Genomic DNA, 18,901 nt, shown 5'->3' on the forward strand with positions numbered 1-18,901 from the left:
TACGGAAAGGAACTAGACAAACAGAATTTAACCCTATAAAGCCGTTTGTGTCAAATATGATACACAAAATTTGACGGTTCCTGTTTCACTCTCTGTTCAAGCTGACGAGCCAAACAACCTATGGTATGTAAGTTTCGCATGTTTATGGCACCATCTAGTGGTTATTTGTAGAAAAAAACATTGGTTTCAATGTTTATATCGATCTCTTTAAAATGGCAGTGGACTTGCATGAAAAGTGACTCTTATATTGGGATAAATTACAGATTATTTTAACCCTTGTGTTGTGTTGAAATGTTTTACCTAATTTGGTGTTCCCGCTCAAAAATGACGGGCCTATTAAAAATTGCTTGTAAATCTCTTGTTATGCTATATTATCACGAAATATTGGATTAGATCTTTTTGCCAAATTGTTTTCTTTCAATTAGCACAGGTTTTGTATTTCTTTTTGTAACTTACTGATCATAGGCCTAACTAACCTGAGCTTACGCAGCTCTGTTTTTGAGTGAAAAAAGCATTATTTGTGGATAATTTTGGCAATATTAAATAAAATATGAAAACATTCTGTACTATTTATCACACTAGTGTGATTTAATGTTTAACCAGGAAATGCTTTTATAAAATGCTTTTATTTTGAACAAAATGGCACAAAGTCACACTTGTGGTGTTCCTGGTCAAAAATGACCGGCCATTGAAAATGAATGGGGGAGATCAAAAATAAGAAATAAATAGTGCACGCGCACATACACACACACATGCGCATGCACACACAAATACACACATGCTCACGTACATGCACAAACTCTTTTGATTATTACATGATTATTTATTTATTTTTCACAAAGATGAACTTTATTCTACCCTGAACTGCATCCAATATCCATTTATCTATCCAACATTACCACACACACACACAAACACACACACACACACACACACACACACACACACACACAAACTTGTTTTTATATCATTGTGGGGACTCTCCATAGACTTCCATGCATTTTATGGATTTTATACAGATCTAACGATAATTTCTATCCCCTAACCCTAACCTTCACAGAAACCTTTTTGCATTTTTACATTTTCAAAAAACATCGTTTAGTATGTTTAATAAGCCATTTCCCTCATGGGGACTGCTGGCTGGTCCCCACAATGTAGTATAAACATGTACACACACACACACACACATGTTGGTGCAGCTATCATTATGAGGACTCTCCATAGACATAATGATTTTTATACTGTACGAACTATAGATTCTATCCCCTAAACCTAACCCTTGTGTGTGTGTGTGTGTGTGTGTGTGTGTGTGTGTGTGTGTGTGCGTGTGTGTGTGTGTGTGTGGTAATGTTGGATGGATGAATGGATGGTGGATGCAGTTCAGGGTGGGATAAAGTTCATCTCTGTGAAAAAGAAAGCATGTAATACTCAAAAGAGTTTGTGCGTGTACGTGAGCATGTGTGTGTGCATGTGTGTGTATGTGCGCATGCATAGATCCGAGGCCTTTATGTTTGCAAGCACACATGCACATATGTGAACACGAACATGTAAGAAAGCATGTAATAAGGGGGCCTGGGTAGCTCAGTGAGTATTGACGCTGACTACCACCCCTGGAGTCGCGAGTTCGAATCCAGGGTGTGCTGAGTGACTCCAGCCAGGTCTCCTAAGCAACCAAATTGGCCCGGTTGCTAGGGAGGGTAGAGTCACATGGGGTAACCACCTTCTGGTCATGGTTAGTGGTTCTCGCTCTCAATGGGGCACGTGGTAAGTTGTGCGTGGATCGCGGAGAGTAGTATGAGTCTCCACATGCTTTGAGTCTCTGTGGTGTCATGCACAACGAGCCACGTGATAAGATCCACGGACTGACTGTCTCAGAAGCGGAGGCACCCGGACTATGTGAGTAACCGCGCCACCACGAGGACCTACTAAGTAGTGGGAATTGGGCATTCCAAATTGGGAGAAACGGGTATTAAAAAAAAAAGAAAGAAAGCATGTAATACTAAAAAGAGTTTGTTTGTGTACATGAGTATGTGTGTGTTTGTGCGTGCGTGCGCATGTGTGTATGTGTGTTAGTTCACGTGTGTGTACGTGCGCGTAAGTCAGAGGCCTTTATGTTTGCAAGAACACATGCACATACAACTCTGGAAAAAAATTAAGAGACCACTCCAAATGTTCAGTTTCTCTGGATTTACTATTCATAGGTATGTGTTTAAGTAAAATGAACATTTTTGTTTTGTTCTATAAAGTACTTACAACATTTTTTAACATTCATTAAAAATATTGTCATTTAGAGAATTTATTTGCAGAAAATGACAACTGGTCAAAATTACAAAAAGATGCCGTGTTTTCAGACCTCGAATAATGCAAAGAAAACAAGTTCATATTCATTTTTAAACAAAACAATACTAATGTTTTAACTTAGGAATAGTTCAGAAATCAATATTTGGTGGAATAACCCTGATTTTCAATCACAAATTTCATGCGTCTTTGCTCGAATGGAATGGCTGCCATACATGTAGAGATGCTGATTTAAGAAACATTTGGAGTGGTCTCTTAATTTGTTCCAGAGCTGTATGTGAACATGATAATGAACATGCTTCTGAACACTCAATTTGTCTCTTATTTTTGATCTCACCCATTCATTTTCAATGGCCTGTCATGTTTGACCGGGAACACCACAAGTGTGACTTTAATAATAAAAGCATTTCAAAACAAACGTCCTGGTTAAACATTAAATCACACTAGTGTAATAAATAGTACAGAATGTTTTCATATTTTATTTAATATTGCCAAAATTATCCACAAATAATGCTTTTGTCACTCAAAAACAGAGGTGCGTAAGCTCAGGTCAATGAGGCCTACGATCAATAAGTTACAAAAAGAAATACAAAACCTGTGCTAATTGAAAGAAAACAAGTTGGCAAAAATATCTAATCCAATATTTGGTGATAATATAGCATAATGAGAGATTTATAAAAAAATTTTAATAGGCCGGTCATTTTTGACCGGGAACACCACAAGTGTAACAAGGTGAATTTAAAAAAATTAACAATTTTTTTGGGGTAGTTGTGATACCCTGTGTGAGCAAAGTCAGTAAGTTTTAGTTCATAAGCATTATATTAACTAGCATTTTCAGGCAAAAGAAAATCCTCTTTGGGTCAAAATGACCGGAACACAACATGAGGGTTAATAAAGAAAAAGTGACAGTAATTATTATATTGTTACTGATATTATATAATGAGTATTTGCTGAATATAACAAAATTGTGTTTGGTCAAAATTTTGTATATTATTTTATTGACAAACCCTCTTGATATAACAGACTTTTGAGGTATATCTCTCAATCACCATAACATTACATTCATGCCCACCACAAAAAAATAAAAAAATAAAATAAAAATAAAAATCACAGAGCTTTGAAAATTCTGCCACATACATTTTATAAGATATATTTAAAATGTGATCTAATATTTCTGTGTATTGTCATATATGCAGCCTGCTCTGTCATTGTAATACCTCAGCCCATGAACAGTTCATCCCTCCACCATAGGGAGCCGTCACCTGAGTTTTAGTGGCACTTACTGTTTGTAGCTTTATAAGCCATGTGATTCACTGAACACGTTGCGAAGTATTGCCAGTTTACCCTGTCTTACCAAGCGTTTTTCCATTGCCATTGTTTCTTGATTCATGTTATGACCATTGCCTGTTTTTCTGGATTTACTGCTTTTTGAATAACCCTTTGTTTTGTTTGTCTGGTTGGACTGTCTATTTGGTTTATTGGATCTATCTGCCTGCTTTACGACTACGTCTCTCTGCCTGCTGTTTTGGATTGTTTGCTTGTGTCCCTTTTAATAAACTTCCTGCACATGGATCCTAACCGTCTCCATGGCCAGTTCGTTACAGTCATTATAAAGATCTCATTATTTTACATTACAAGCTATTATGATGTCATCTTACCATAAGTTCCTGAGACCCAGCGAAAAAAAAAAATTTAATTTCCTTTTTTACATGTCAATATAGTGTTTGGTGCATAAAATACATACACTATATGGCCAAAAGTTTGTGGACACCCCCTTCTAATTAATGAATTTGGTTACTCGGTTAAATCCAGTAAAGAAAAATCTTAATGTTTCTTTAGGTAATGGCTTGGGCTTTGTGTGCTTCTAAATTTGTGGCAACTGTTTGGGGATAACCCTTTTCTGTTCCAGCATGACAATGCCCCTGTGAACAAAGTGAGGTCCATAAAGAAATGGTTTACTGTGTCTGGCGTGGAAGAAATTGACTGACCTGCACAAAGCCCAGACCTGAACCCCACTGATCACTTTTGGGGTGAACTGGAACAGCAACTGTAAGTCAGGCCCCATCGACCAACATCAGTGCCGGACCTCACTGATAGCCTTGTGTCTGAATGAGAGCAAATCCCTGCAGCCATGTTACTACATACAGTATAGTGGAAAGCCTTCCCAAAAGAGTGGAAGCTGTTATTACAGCAAAGAGGGAAATTGATGCCTAAGGTTTTGAAATCAAATGTTCATCAAGCACATATGGTGTCCACAAACTTTTGGCCATATAGTGTATGATAAAAAAATTTATTGAAAAAATAATATTTTATTCATATTGTATTTGATGTGCTGTACTGAACTGTGATACATTTCAATCTATATTTATAGAGCAAGGAGAGGAAGTTGTCATGGCCAAACTCTCAAATATTTGGTATCTCTGAAAAGTTCAGGGAGTCCTCTGATAATACCCCAAGATTTACCACTGTAGCATGTATGGGCTAAGAGAAACTTCAATAACAAATGTCCTACACACAAATGAATTGCTGGGCCTCAGGAGGATAATGACCTTTAAAGCCTAATGTATCAAATATGATACGTAAAAAAATCATAGCAAATCTTAGCAGAAAATCATTATAACACTGTTCGTTCATATGGTTTGTTTATTTTTCACTACTGGAGTATGTTTTTGTTGAACGCTATCGTACAAGGCAGCTCGTATGATTTCTTACGATTTTACCATCTTGTATTATGATTTGTCTTGAGACTGGGTTGCCACCTCTGAAACGACATCCATAGTTTTCCTGACTATCTACTGGGTGACGCCATGATGATTCTAATTGCCGCTGGACTGTTTTCTGGTTCCGGTCTCCATAAGAAACTACCGAAACAAGCGTTCCAGACAGAGAACAACAACAATTGTAAGTGTTAGCTGGAGTAAAAATGAGTTCAGGCTCAACTTGTGCAGCTATTGGTTGTTTGGCTGTCATAACAACTCTAAGTAGTTGAATGTTATCAGCGTAACTAACCTCGGTTCTTAGCTTCACGTCATCCACCCACTCTTTAAAGTTTAATGGGTGAGGCACTGTCAAAAAACAGTCATGGCATCTCTCGCAAGTATTGGCACTATGGAGCCACATGCTTTTTTGACATTTTTTTTTTTACAAATTTAAAAGGCTAAACATCAAAGTATCCACTTAGAACTAGGACTGGGCGATATGGCTACAAAAATGTATTATCTCTATATTTTTCAGCCTATTGATAATATTATATATATATATATATATATATATATATATACTGTATCTCGATAATAATGTGTTTGCTCTGAGATGGCTCAAAAGTTAGTTTTTTTTTTAAATCAGAGGAACCATAATTTCATCCAAACAGCCATTGTAGCCAAGTAGATTCAATATTTTAAAGGCACTGGACCTCGTTCGTGAAACTTTCGTTAATATGCAAGTAAATTGGGAGTAATTTACGCATAAAGTGGAGCTTCACGAAAACTTTCTCCGGATTCACGAGCGATTCGTACCTCCTTGATTTGTTAGTAAAGTTCAAACATTCATAAATAAAGCACGCACACACGTTCAATCACAATTATCATAATCCAAGTCCACGAAAACGGCATATAAGGAAGGCACCAGACTCGCTAGTAAATGAGAATAGGAAGATTTTAACATCTATATGAACAGAGTGCATTCACATCGTTAAATACTGATTTAGCAAACACTCGCATGTTCGTTCTAAAAATATAGTGAGGAACTTAGTCATCACATGTTTTTGCTGTCATCAGAGGTTCTTTTGTGAATTAAACAGTCCAAGAGATCAATACAAATGGTTTGACATGAAGCTTTAGTGTAAAAATGTTCCTTTCATGCCAACAGGAGGAAGTCCACCACCATTAACCTTCTCTGGTTCAGTTGAGCACATCGCCAGCATCATTGGAGAAACTTCTCGAGTAAATCAAGACTGTAACAGTGATATACTTCTCTTGCAACTTGAAGAATCTTCAAAGAAATTCATAGAACGCCTGAAGAAAGTCTTTGACTGAAATGCTTTAAGCTACGACAGTTCAGCGCTTTTTCTATTTTTCCTGTTGTATTGAGTACGCACCTGACCGCAACATTTTCTTTTTATAGCTTTAACAGCATTAACATTGACCACACGTTATCAACTGAACACGATATAATGATCGATGCCTATTCGAAATAAGTGAAACCTAAATTACAGAGTTCAAATCAAATTAAGAAACTCTCTAACAAGTCATTTTAGAGGGCATTCATATTTTAGAGAAAATCAAACATAAACTGCGTCTTTCCACAAACTTTTCACCCCATGCCAAGCAATTCTGCTGGAAAAACGATATTAATTTATAAAGCAAATTTGGGAATAAACTACTTTGAAGAAATAAGTGCAAAAACTAAAGAAACGCTTTAAATTAAGTATATGGTTTAAAACGATTTCCCCCCTAATTTATGTTAATTAGGTTAATTTCACTAATTTAATTATTAGTAATTTTTTCATTATTTAATTTCACGGCAGTTTGTCTAAAAGAACACAAAACATTCAGATGTCTTACAATTTACACGTGGTCGGGAGCAGGTGTAAAATATTGTTTGTACCAACTAATGTTTTGAACATACGAAAACTTTCGTGAATCTGAGAATTTACGTCAGAAAGGCTCTACGAACAATTTACACAAAAAATGGTTCTGCTCGTGATTCATGAATGAGGCCCATTGAATAATAATCTAATTAAAAACATTAAAGGCATGTTTCCCCACAGTTTGTCACTAAATGATCACAAGAGAGTAAGAGATTTAATCATTTTCATTTGATATGCACTTTTATATTTTATATACAATGGTACATAGTAGCTTAATAAAAATAATTATTTACCTTTTTTCACCAAAACATTTTTTGTGAACGAAAAGATGCGCAAAAACGACACTAACTTTTTTTGGAACCCATTTGAATATTGTAAAATACTAAATTATTACTGTGGGACCCAGTCAAGTTTATTTTTATAATATATCACTGAATTATCATTATTATTTTGAGGATTAGATTTGTGTTATAAAGAAGTAATATATTTTAGTCCTATTTACCTTTATGGAGCTTTTATTTTGACATACCTCTTCTTACATCTTCCTTCTATTTTGACACTTACTTTGTAATCTCTTTTTCTGTTATACTGTGCTGCCTTTCTCGATTTATAATAACTTGTAGCGGCTACTAATGTTTGGAATTGCGCGAATACTTGTATATGCCATACTTTATTTTTCACAATGCATGTGAACTGCTCTAAAAGCACTTAAAATAGCCCAGCATTTCACCCGATTACTGTGAAACACACATATTGCCATTTTGATGTTATTTTGATTAATTGTGCAATCATGAAATAAGTCTACTGATGCACTCATTATGAAACTTAATGGCGAAATAAAAAGCACATTAAAATCATTGCAATTTTCCCGATATTGCTTAATTTTATATTGTCAGCAAAATCATCACAATTATGTAGTGAATATTCGATATATCGCACAGACCTACTAAGAACGTACGCCGATGCAAGTGAAAACACTGGAGACTAGAAAACAAACACAGACATCTGTTATAAAACGTGCAACACATTTGCGTTCAGGAAAAAGGTGGATAGAGACAACTTTAGTATTCACCATCCAATCGAATCTCTTAGTCCCACTTTACATTTTGATCTTGTTGATTTTCGTAACATTATGGAATAAAATGAGTCATTTTCAAGGACTTTGATTGTTTAGCACTACTCTACTAACACCTAAAATCCAAAAAAACACTCTAAACGCTTTATTTAGCGTAACATTTTTGAGCTTTAACCTACGGTTAAGAAAAGATGCAGATTAGAACCCAATATCATGCTTTTTGTCATGCAGCACTAGAGGTTTGTTGGTTAAACATGCAGAGGGTCCAGCTCAGATCAGATTCAGTCGCTCAACAGCTAACTCATGCCCAGCCCAGCATTTGTGAAGAACTGCAGTCTTCAGTGCAGCATCTTTAAAAAGTGCTCTACAGAGAAATCTAGGAACAAACTACACTATGACATTAGGTAGACATAGTTCAGCCAAGAAGAGTGAGAGAGCATAACATTGCCAACTCATGTGCCAAAATACTGACACCTGCACTGACGTACCCTTGACAAAGGTATACAAGGAGAATTAGAAGCTAAGATTGGATGACTTGGAACATGAATGTCTGCATTTTTAGTTAGACTAATTACAGGCAGTAACAGAGATAAATGATGTCGCTGAAGAAATCTAAACACTGAACTCTCATTTGGTCCAAATTCACATGAGTTGGCAAAAGAATGTGAGCAGTGGAGAGTTTAATCACTATGCATTGGATTCTGAACACGGAGACACAACTGAAGTTCATAAAGCCAGCATTTCCACACTCTGCAGTGGTCTGTTATCAATGGGTCTTTAATACTAGTTACAGTAAATCGTTGCGATTATTACAGCTATTGTCTTGAGAGCATGCAATAGAATGAAACGCTTAAACTCGTCTTTGACCATAACGTCTCATCCCAAGTATTTTTGTCTTACTTTCCGGGTAAAAGGTGAAAAAGTCATAGCAGATGTTCTATGTGTATATTTTCAGTTGATTTGTTTGTTGTATTTTAAGCTTTTTTAAGTGTTTAAAATAGGGGTGCACCGATGTATCAGTTGCCGATATTTATCGGGCAATTATCGACCAAATTAAAACCATCAGCATATCGGTAATAATCATGAAAACGGCGATATTTAGTAACACACATTGTGAAAACTCCAAATGCACGATCCAGAAATAATAATAGCCACAATTTGTAGAAGACAACAGTATGATATCCATTAATGCTGCATGATTGATTGAACTAAGCTTAAAATCTCAACATGGTCTTGAGCGATTACTAAACCTTAAAAGGTTGTGTTTTAAAATATAATCTTCATTCAATGCTTCAGTCAGCACTGTGTGAGCAAGTGGCGCCCTCTAGCTGTCTGGACGGCATTATCCATTATCTATTATACCACTATAATACAGAATTTAAAAGGGGGGTTTTTGTTTCTATGATGTGGTTGACATTTCCGTGAAATTGCTCAACTTATGCATGATATAAATTTGTAATATTCTATTTCTGTTGTACTGTTCTATTGTATTAAGCCTTTAAGCTCTGAAGATTTCCCGTTTCAGTGGCATATCCAAAATTAAAGTCTCATAACTTGACAAAAAAACAAAAAACAAAAAACAAGGAAAGTCAAGTGTTTGTAATTGTACAGAAAACTTTTCTAATTGTTTAATGATATAGATTATGATACATTCTGAGACTCTCAGCCTAAGAAACTGCTGAAAAATCACACAAAAAATTGAGCCAAAATGTTACTTTTTTTCTTATTTTTCTGATTTTACATTATATATCTCTGGATGTAAATAAGCTGGCTCCGAAAAACTTATTTTGTGTTGTTCGCAATCATGTTAACTGTATCTGAGAAAAATTTTGTGTTGATACAACAAAGCAATATAAAGTTATAGCATTACAAAAATAATTAATCATAGTGTCCAAAAGCCTCTCCAAACAAATAAAACATAATAATTGTTCATAAAAACTACTTACACATGCAAAAACAATAATGACTAAAGGTATGCATAGCATCCAGACATGATTTTAGTAATGAGATTTCACAGAATTAGTGCTTTTTGACTCAATGTGTCTGCATCACTGAGTCTGTCATTTAAATGGCGCCATCTCCTGGTCGCCATATGTAACATTGTGCTTCATGTGGATTATCTAATGATCTATGCATCCTATTACCTTCTGTCTGGGCTCATTTGAAAGAGAATTACCTCCTCTAAGTAATGATACATGATATTTCATGTTCCGTTTATGTGTCATTAAGTTTAAGTGAAAATGCAGCATATATGCAATACCAACATAATTGTCAAAAACATATATTTAGCTATTACTCACTATATATTTGTCTGTGAGTAAACAAAATAGGTTGGTTGTATCCTATTCTATTCTAATCTTTGAGAGCTTTCCAACAACATATAACACATGGCTATTTGATCGGTTTGATGTTTTTACTGATTGCAAAAATATGTACAGTGCTATTTATTATTATTTTATTTTTTTAATAAATTATCAAAATGAACACTTCTGATTTGTCTGCAAATTTCAAAGCACATGTTCAGTTTTGTATCTTGGCCTATAGGTGTTTTTTTCAAATCAGTATCGGCCAAAATTTTCATATGGTAAAATATCGTATCGACCTATAGCTTTTTCTTCAAATCGGTATCGGCAAAAAAAGTTCACAGGGCAAAATATCTGTATCGGCCTATAGTTTTTTGTTAAAATCGGGCAAAACTTTTTATATGGCAAATATATCAGTATCGGCCTGTAGTGTTTTGTTCAAATAGGTATCGGCCAAAATGTTCATATGCCAAAATATTGGTATCGGTCTATAGGTTTTTTGTTCAAATCGGTATCGGCCAAAAATGTTCACATGGCAAAATATCGGTATTGGCCTATAGTTTTTTGTTCAAATCGGTATCGGCCAAAAATGTCATATGGCAAAATACTGGTATCGGCCTATAGGTTTTTGTTCAAACTGATATTGTCCAAAAAATATCATATGGCAAAATATCGTATCGACCTATATGTTTTTGTTCAAATTGGTATCGCCAAAAATGTCATATGGCAAAATATTGGTAACGGCCTATAGGTTTTTGTTCAAATTGGTATCGGCCAAAAATGTTCATATGGCAAAATATCGGTATTGGCCTATAGTTTTTTGTTCAAATCCGTATTGGCCAAAAAATGTCATATGGCAAAATATTGGTATCGGCCTATAGGTTTTTATTTAAATTGGTATCGGCCAAAAATGTTCATATGGCAAAATATCGGTATTGGCCTATAGGTTTTTCCTACAAATCGGTATCGGCAAAAAAAATGTCATATGGCAAAATATTGGTATCGGCCTATAGGTTTTTGTTCAAATTGGTATCGGACAAAATATTTCATATGGCAAAATATCGGTAACGGCCTATAGTTTTTTGTTCAAATCAGTATCGGCCAAAATTTTTCATATCGGTGCATCCCTAGTTTAAGCTTAAAGTACCCATTTTAGGCGATTTTAATAAATATAAAAGAAGTTGCCAAACAAATTAGCTCTATAAAAGGTGACTTCAGCCAAGAAGTGAGTAGTTTGTATCCCTGAAAATTTCTAAACATCCTTTAAACAAGAAAAAATTACTTGAGAAGCAGAATGACATAAGACATTAATGGTGTCTTCTTGTCTTGTTTTCAGGGAAATCGAAAAAAATGTGGCGTTTATGCTTTAAAAAAAAATCTTTGCCAATGGGGTGAGAAAATTAAACTTGTTTTCCCTTTGAAAATAATTTTTTTTTCTAACCCCATTTGCAAATAGTTTTCCTTATTATAAGCATAAAAATTATTACGTTTGGTTAGATTTATCTAAAAAAATACAATATTTTTTGTCATTTTGCTTCTCAAGTAAATGTATATCTTGTTTTAAGAATGTGTAGACATTTTTACTGGAAAACAGACAAAAATAATTTGTTGCCCTTTTTAGCTTAAAACTGAGGAATGTCTCACTTTTCCAGCTGCCAATTCTGCAAATCATTATCTTTTCTAATACAGCCAATCCTCATTTACTATCATGACCATATCTGGAACTGCACGGAACAACACTGAATGAGAAGCATCTTTGTAATCAGACTGAATAAAAGTATGAAAAGTGTGGAAATGCCGTTGCTTCATCCCCAAAATAAATGGAATAGACCTTAGGACACAGGGAGATCCTTGATAGTTTCTACATTAGATACTATCTTAGCTACCCTCACCATTACAAGTGACTAACTACTAACATAGCAAGAAAGATTCGAAACAGTCTTAAGTGTGTTTGTTAGCATACAGGCTGCAATGCTAGCGAAAGAGCTAAAGCGTTCAATCACACAGCTTATCCCGCATCTACATGTGAGCTTTCTGCTAAACTCGGTTTCGTTCCAGGGGACCCATGGGATGTGAGGTTACTGTGAGCGAAAAGCAGAGGGGATTTCATTCAGGTCACCTCAGTGAATAAAGTAATCATTCAAATTCCTCTGAATCCCAGGGAAGGGAAGCGTCAACAGCCATTTTGTGATCAAACTCTGAAAAGTGAAGTGCAGCCACATTTCCAGGAAGGGAGAGGGGAACTATGAAAGACAGTGTTACACTCTCACCATGTTCACAAATCTCTTCAAAAACCTTACGTCTTTGACAAATATCTTGCAACTGACCAATTTAGTAGACGACAAAACCCTCCTTTGCAAGCCTACAAGCCAGAAAAACAAGAGAAGAGATTTGTTATACTTTCCAAATTCTTTTCAAAGCAATTGGTTTCACGTAGCTTGAATGCGCTACAGTATGATTGTATTGAAGGAATCTATTGAAAGAATATTTCAGGTTCAAAGCAAGTTAAGTTCAATCGACAGCATTTGTGGCTTTATGTTGATTACAAAAAATAAAAATAAAAAAAATACAAAAATATTAAGACTCGTCCCTCCTTTTCTTTCAAAACAAAAATCGAGGTTACAGTAAAGCACTTACAATGGAAGTGAATGGGACTAATTTTTGTAGGGTTTAAAGGCAGAAATGTGAAGCTTATAATCAGGGCCGGCCCGTTGGTTTGTGGGGCCCTAAGCAAAATCATGAAAATGGGCCCCCCGGTGTGAAAATTGTCATAACTTTAAAACATCCACAGAACCACTGCAAACATGATGAGCTGATTTTTTTTTAACAGAAAGCACTAAAAAAAGATGCATATTACTGTATATAGCTCGGTAGATGACAAATAACATGTCCAATTGCTTTTTTGATGTTAGGTTAAAATGTACATGCATGCATAATGTAATATGTGTATTTTAGGTGCTGTGACAAGTCACCATTTTATCGCCTTATTTTGATCACCTTTCAACTTGTAGAAGTACAAATAAACTAGTGTCTCAATTAAAATGAGGTCATGGACACAGCAAGTATGATAATTACTGGGTATCATTTTACAACAAGGTTTGCATTAGGTATCATTAACAATGTATGATACAATTTTACAGCATTTATTAATCTCGGCTTATGTCAATTTATAAAAACACAATGTTTATTGTTCGTTCATGTTAGTTTATATTGTGTTAACTACTGATTATTAAGTATTGTTCATTGTTAGTTCATGTTAACTAATGTAGTTAACTAATGTTAACAAATACAAGTGTAAGTGTTACCCATGAAAGTAACACAAAATAAGAAAATGCTGTTTAAAATAGTTTTAATTGTATAGGACGCTGCTGACAACGCTTGAAATTCCATTTCAACAACTTCCATTTACTATGCGTAAAAGTTTATTTGAGCAGAAAAATCAATGAAAGAAAAAGTTGGCAAGAATGTGTGCAAAAGTGAATAAAAGTTAAATCATCAGTAAGAATCAGGTGGGGAATTATGTATAAATAAAATTAAATATTTTAAATAGGACCTATAAACACAACACCTCAAAATATACATTTATACACAAATATAAAGAATAAACACGTACCTCTTAGAGAGCAGAGCTCTTTGCAGATTAGATTAGGTTCGATTATTTTCCAGATTAATTGCTCATATTTTCACACTATGTGAGTTTTTTGCGTCTTTATATCGACAGTGTCTGAATTGCTTCCCCAACAGATTATACTTGAGAAAATGTGAAAAGCATTAATGATTTAACAAGTGCAGTTTCTGCTATCCTTTACACAAAATAAGCCTCAAATCTCAAACAGCCACAAAGCAATATTTTTCATAACTTATTTCCTGTTTCTTTCTGGCGTGCGCATCATTCAGCAAGCTGTGCGATCTGTGTATACTGTTATAAGAAGCCACGCCCAGTTCCCAGTAATGCTTTGCGTTATGAATAAATTATGCAGATTAGTGTGTACTGCATAGCTTTACATCTTGCCGATTTAAGATACACTGCAGTAATTGTATTTGTTATAAATTTCAGTTATTTGTGTTTTTGTGATTATTCAGAGCTCATTTTATACTTAATATGTTGTTTTCCGTTTTCACCGTCATTGTGATTTATATGTTAAATGATCAGGTCCACTCATGTTGTTAGCTGTTCTGATTGTGTGGGTGATAGTAAAACCACTGGACTGCAGAAAATATAAAAATAAAGGTCATCGGGGGCCGGGGTAGCTCAACGAGTATTGACGCTGACTACCACCACTGGAATCACTAGTTTGAATCCCAGGGCATGCTGAGTGACTCCAGCCGGGTCTCCTAAGCAACCAAATAGGCCCAGTTGCTAGGGAGGGTTGAGTCATACAGTGTAACCTCCTTGTGATTGCTATAATGTGGTTCGCTCTCGGTGGGGCGTGTGGTGAGTTGTGCGTGGATGCCGCGGAGAATAGCGTGAAGATTCCACGTGCACTATGTCTCCGCGGTAACGCGCTCAACCAGCCACGTGATAAGATGCGCGGATTGACGGTCTCAGACGCGGAGGCAACTGAGATTCGTCCTCCGCCACCTGGATTGAGGCGAGTCACTACACCACCACGAGGACTTAGAGCGCATTGGGAATTGGGCATTCCAAATTGGAGAGAAAAGGGAAAAAATAAATAAATAAATAAATAAAATAAAAGTCATCAATGTTTCTTAACCTTATGACTTGCTCATTTATTTTGGAAGTGTTCGCGGGGCCCCCTGAGGCACGTCGGGCCTTCTTATAATTTTATAAAGCACTTACATTAAGTCTTCTGTTAAAACTTGTATTATTTGAGCTGTAAAGTTGTTTAAATTGTCATTTTAAGGTTTACACTGTTACGTTGTCATGGCAACAAAGTTGTAAAATTGTATATAACTTTATCACACTAAAATCATGTTAACACACATATCATTCACATCTTGTGTCTATACTTTTGAAACAGTGAGTATTTTAACGTTTACAGATTGGCTCCATTGACTTCCATTGTAAGTGTCTCACTGTAACACAGATTTGTGTGGGTTTTTTTAAAGAAAAGGAGGGACGAGTGCTGTCGATTGAGCTCAACTTGTATTGAACACGGGAAATTCTTGTTTTAAAGAAACGGTTCACCCAAAAATTTTAATTCTGTCATTATTTACGAGCAACAGTTACACATGTTGTTCCAAACCCATATGACTTCCTCTTTTCCGTGGAACACATACAGCCCTATGATTTCCACAATGTGGAAAACATAGACGTTATCGCGAAGTCAAGTCATAAAAACGGAATTACCTATAAAATACGGACTGTCACAGAATTTGACATATTTGGTATAAAATAAATGGATGAATGCACAATTAATAAAATTAAAATATGTTAATACGTTATATGACCTAGTGTGATAATTAAACCACAAAAGGCTGAGATTGCATTAAACAAATATACGGTCTGCATGAGCTGCGTGCTGCTTTACACTAACAGCATCATTAAGATCACATGCGCTCTGTGTGTGTACTAATGACAAAGAGCAGAGCACTTTATTCACTGTGAAGTGCGCAGCACATGCAGACTATATATTTATAGAATTAAAGCATAGGCTTTTGCAGTTTAATAAGCACATTAGCCCATATGGTGAACTGCTTTCCCAGTGGTGAGAAGTGAAGCCGTCAAAAACATCCTGTTTTCCACCAAAATGCCAAAATAAAAAGCTCCATTTAACTAGATACGTGAAATTGAAAAAAATGCAACAAATATATTACCTCTAAATGTAATATTCAATAAAGTAGTAGTAGTAATAATGATAATATCTTTAATAATTACATATTATTTAAGCAAAATTAAGCAAAAAATATAAATAAAATAAATACAAGCAAGATTTTCATCACTGCTTTCTTTAACGTATTTGACACACACAAATAAAAATAAATAAATAATAAAATAATGCAATGGTATGTTGAAAAGTCATTGTTCTGTTTTCATTTGATTAAAATTCTATGAATTCATTTAAATAGTCAAGTTTTTTTATGATTAAATTTTATTCAACTTTAAAACCCAGAATTCAGAGAAAATAAAACAGAAAACACATAATTTGGGAAAAAATAAAACAGAATTTGGCAAAAAAAAAACAAAACAAAAAAAAACAGATTTTATAAGGCCCTAAACACAAAACGATTAATTTTTGCACAATAAAAATTAATAGGGACTGGATTCGTCAACTTTCAAAAAGCACCACTGAAATATCCATACGACTTGTGCACTATAGTCCAAGTCTTATGAACCATGCAAAATGTAAGTCATTATTCACTGATAATCTTCGCATATATGTGTATAGAAGCACAAGTCATATGGGCCAGTTTTATAGTGTTTATTTTCTTATATTGGAGCTTGACAGACCCAGTCCCCTTTCACTTTTATTATATGGAAGAGAGTGGCCAGTAACATTCTTTAAAGTCCTCCTTTTGAGTTTGGAACAACATCATAAATGTTGGTGAATAAACGATTTTTGGGCGAACTATTCCTCTAAAATTCTGTTGTTTTGTTGTCCTTTGCCCGTACGCCAGTTATCAAGGATCTGGCACATTGGATTGTAGCAGCAGGCCTCTGTGCTGTCTAAATATCTCAAAGGGAGCACATCAGGTCTTCTTGTGTTCTTTGACTATTATGACACTCACCATCCGTCTTAAGGCAAGCATGGGTCAGATAGAAACTCAATCCATAAGGATGAATGTCACAGAGGTCAGTTTGTACTCAATGCCCCAGAGAAAGGTGAGGCATGCATTATTGAATCATAAGCTGATGTGCAAAAAGGAAAAATATGTGTCTTTGACTTGACATTACGAAAAGAGATCACGGTTACGGAAGCCCTGTGAACTGAAGGAAACACAAAACATACAGGTGTATGCAATACAGTGAAATGGACACAGATCATACACAAAAGTACAGAACAATACAACACATACAGTATGGGACAATGAGAAAGACAAGACATTAAATACAGTATATGCAATGCTTTTTAATGCACCAATGTTGTGTTTGAAAGCATATAAACACAGAAGTGGAGTAAAGTTTGTAGGAAATGTACACAGTATATTCAAACTCATTTACAAAAAGCACTATAACAGTGTATGGCAAGTTTTTTCAGAGCTACATTTCATTGCAATCCTTACTCCAGATTATTTCACATGCTCTAATAAAAAAGAAAATATAGCAAGGCCCTTTAGCTAAAAGCAAATGACCCTACCTGGCACAGAGACTACGAAAAGGAAGTCCTTTTCGTCGTTTTGAAATCTTCATTTGGGACCTCACGGTGACACAAACCATCAGTTGGGACCTTCTTTAAAAACATAAACCGCCCGATTTTTGCTTCTTATTCTTGATGCTCCATCGTGCAAACAATCTCTCCAGGTGCGCTCACATTACTAGCGGTTTTACTACTAAGAAACACCTGACTTGACAAAAAGTCGAACCTGGATCTGTTACCCGTTACATTGTATTTGATGCATGTAACAAAGAATTCTTCAGCCGCACTAATAAATTAACGCTAATGCATTGCACACAAAAACACCCACTGGAAGCGGTCTCCAAATTTAAAACAGCATGCATATGAAATTAAAACCAAACAAACAGTTTATGGCATAAAGATCCAAGGTTATAGCAAATACACAGATTTGGCACGTGATGTGCGCTCCGATTCACAGTATTCTCTACAGCGAGCATCATACTGCAGCCTAGACGACGGATAATTAAGACTATGAATACGTATATTATTCTATCCAGATAACTGAACCATCGAATGCATTTCGATGAATAAATAAAGTCCTAACGCAAGTGTCCGTTCGCGCATCCTTTGCGCTGGTCCGCACTGCAGCGTGTCAAACACCCATGCAGTGACTGTTTAAAGTCTGTAGAGGACGCAACACGCTCATGAAACAAGCGGAACTCGTGAAACACATAGGCTCATGAATATTTATTACGTTGCGTAGCGTGAGCACATCTGATTGGCTGATAGGCAAACGCTGGGAAACGTGCGCTAGTCAGCTGGCCAATGAAGAGGCCGTTCACTCGAACAAGTCCTGGTGGTAATAAAATGAGATCCAGTGCGACAAGCAGCACAAAAGACGCGTTTTTTTTAACAGTCGAAGCTTTTTTAAATTTGTAACCGTGTCTAAAAAAAGCGCCGCTGCCCACGAGACGCAGCGCAACGGTTAAAGACGTCCGTCTAGCATGTGTTTACATTGAAAAACAGCACGGACGGACGCGAAAATGTGTTCGGTGTGAACGGCCCTTTAAGAGTGATGATTAGTTACGTGACTGGACGCCTCAGAAAGTTTACGAAGCAACATAAGCACGACCTAATTACTATTCATGAGCTGTGCCTTTGTCATATTAGTTGTATTTGTAATTTGCAATAACACCCTTTAAACATTGCATACTAGTGTGTTACGACAGTAAGTCACCGTTTGCGGATACCATCCAAAAGAATGGGGAGCCGTAAACTGACACCTACCTGTCGCAAAATAGTCCGTGTTTTCTTTTATAAAACAGCAATTGTATCGTAGTACAATTCACACATAGTCCACTCCAAAGGGACTGTTTAGTGTAAAACATGTTGAAGATTA

The 18,901-nt window shown here is 35.7% G+C and overlaps 1 protein-coding gene across 1 annotated transcript in view; it reads right to left on the reverse strand.

Annotated features, from left to right (window-relative positions):
* Nucleotides 1–18,785, reverse strand: part of LOC127425791 (tau-tubulin kinase 1-like) — a 63,377-nt gene extending 44,592 nt beyond the window's left edge. The window contains exon 1 of the mRNA XM_051672039.1: nt 17,524–18,785. The gene's annotated coding sequence lies outside the window, so the exon portion shown is untranslated. The remainder of the gene's footprint in view (nt 1–17,523) is intronic.
* Nucleotides 18,786–18,901: the final 116 nt, after the last annotated feature.

The sequence above is a fragment of the Myxocyprinus asiaticus genome, chromosome 35 (assembly GCF_019703515.2).
Source record: "Myxocyprinus asiaticus isolate MX2 ecotype Aquarium Trade chromosome 35, UBuf_Myxa_2, whole genome shotgun sequence".
Lineage (NCBI taxonomy): Eukaryota > Metazoa > Chordata > Actinopteri > Cypriniformes > Catostomidae > Myxocyprinus > Myxocyprinus asiaticus.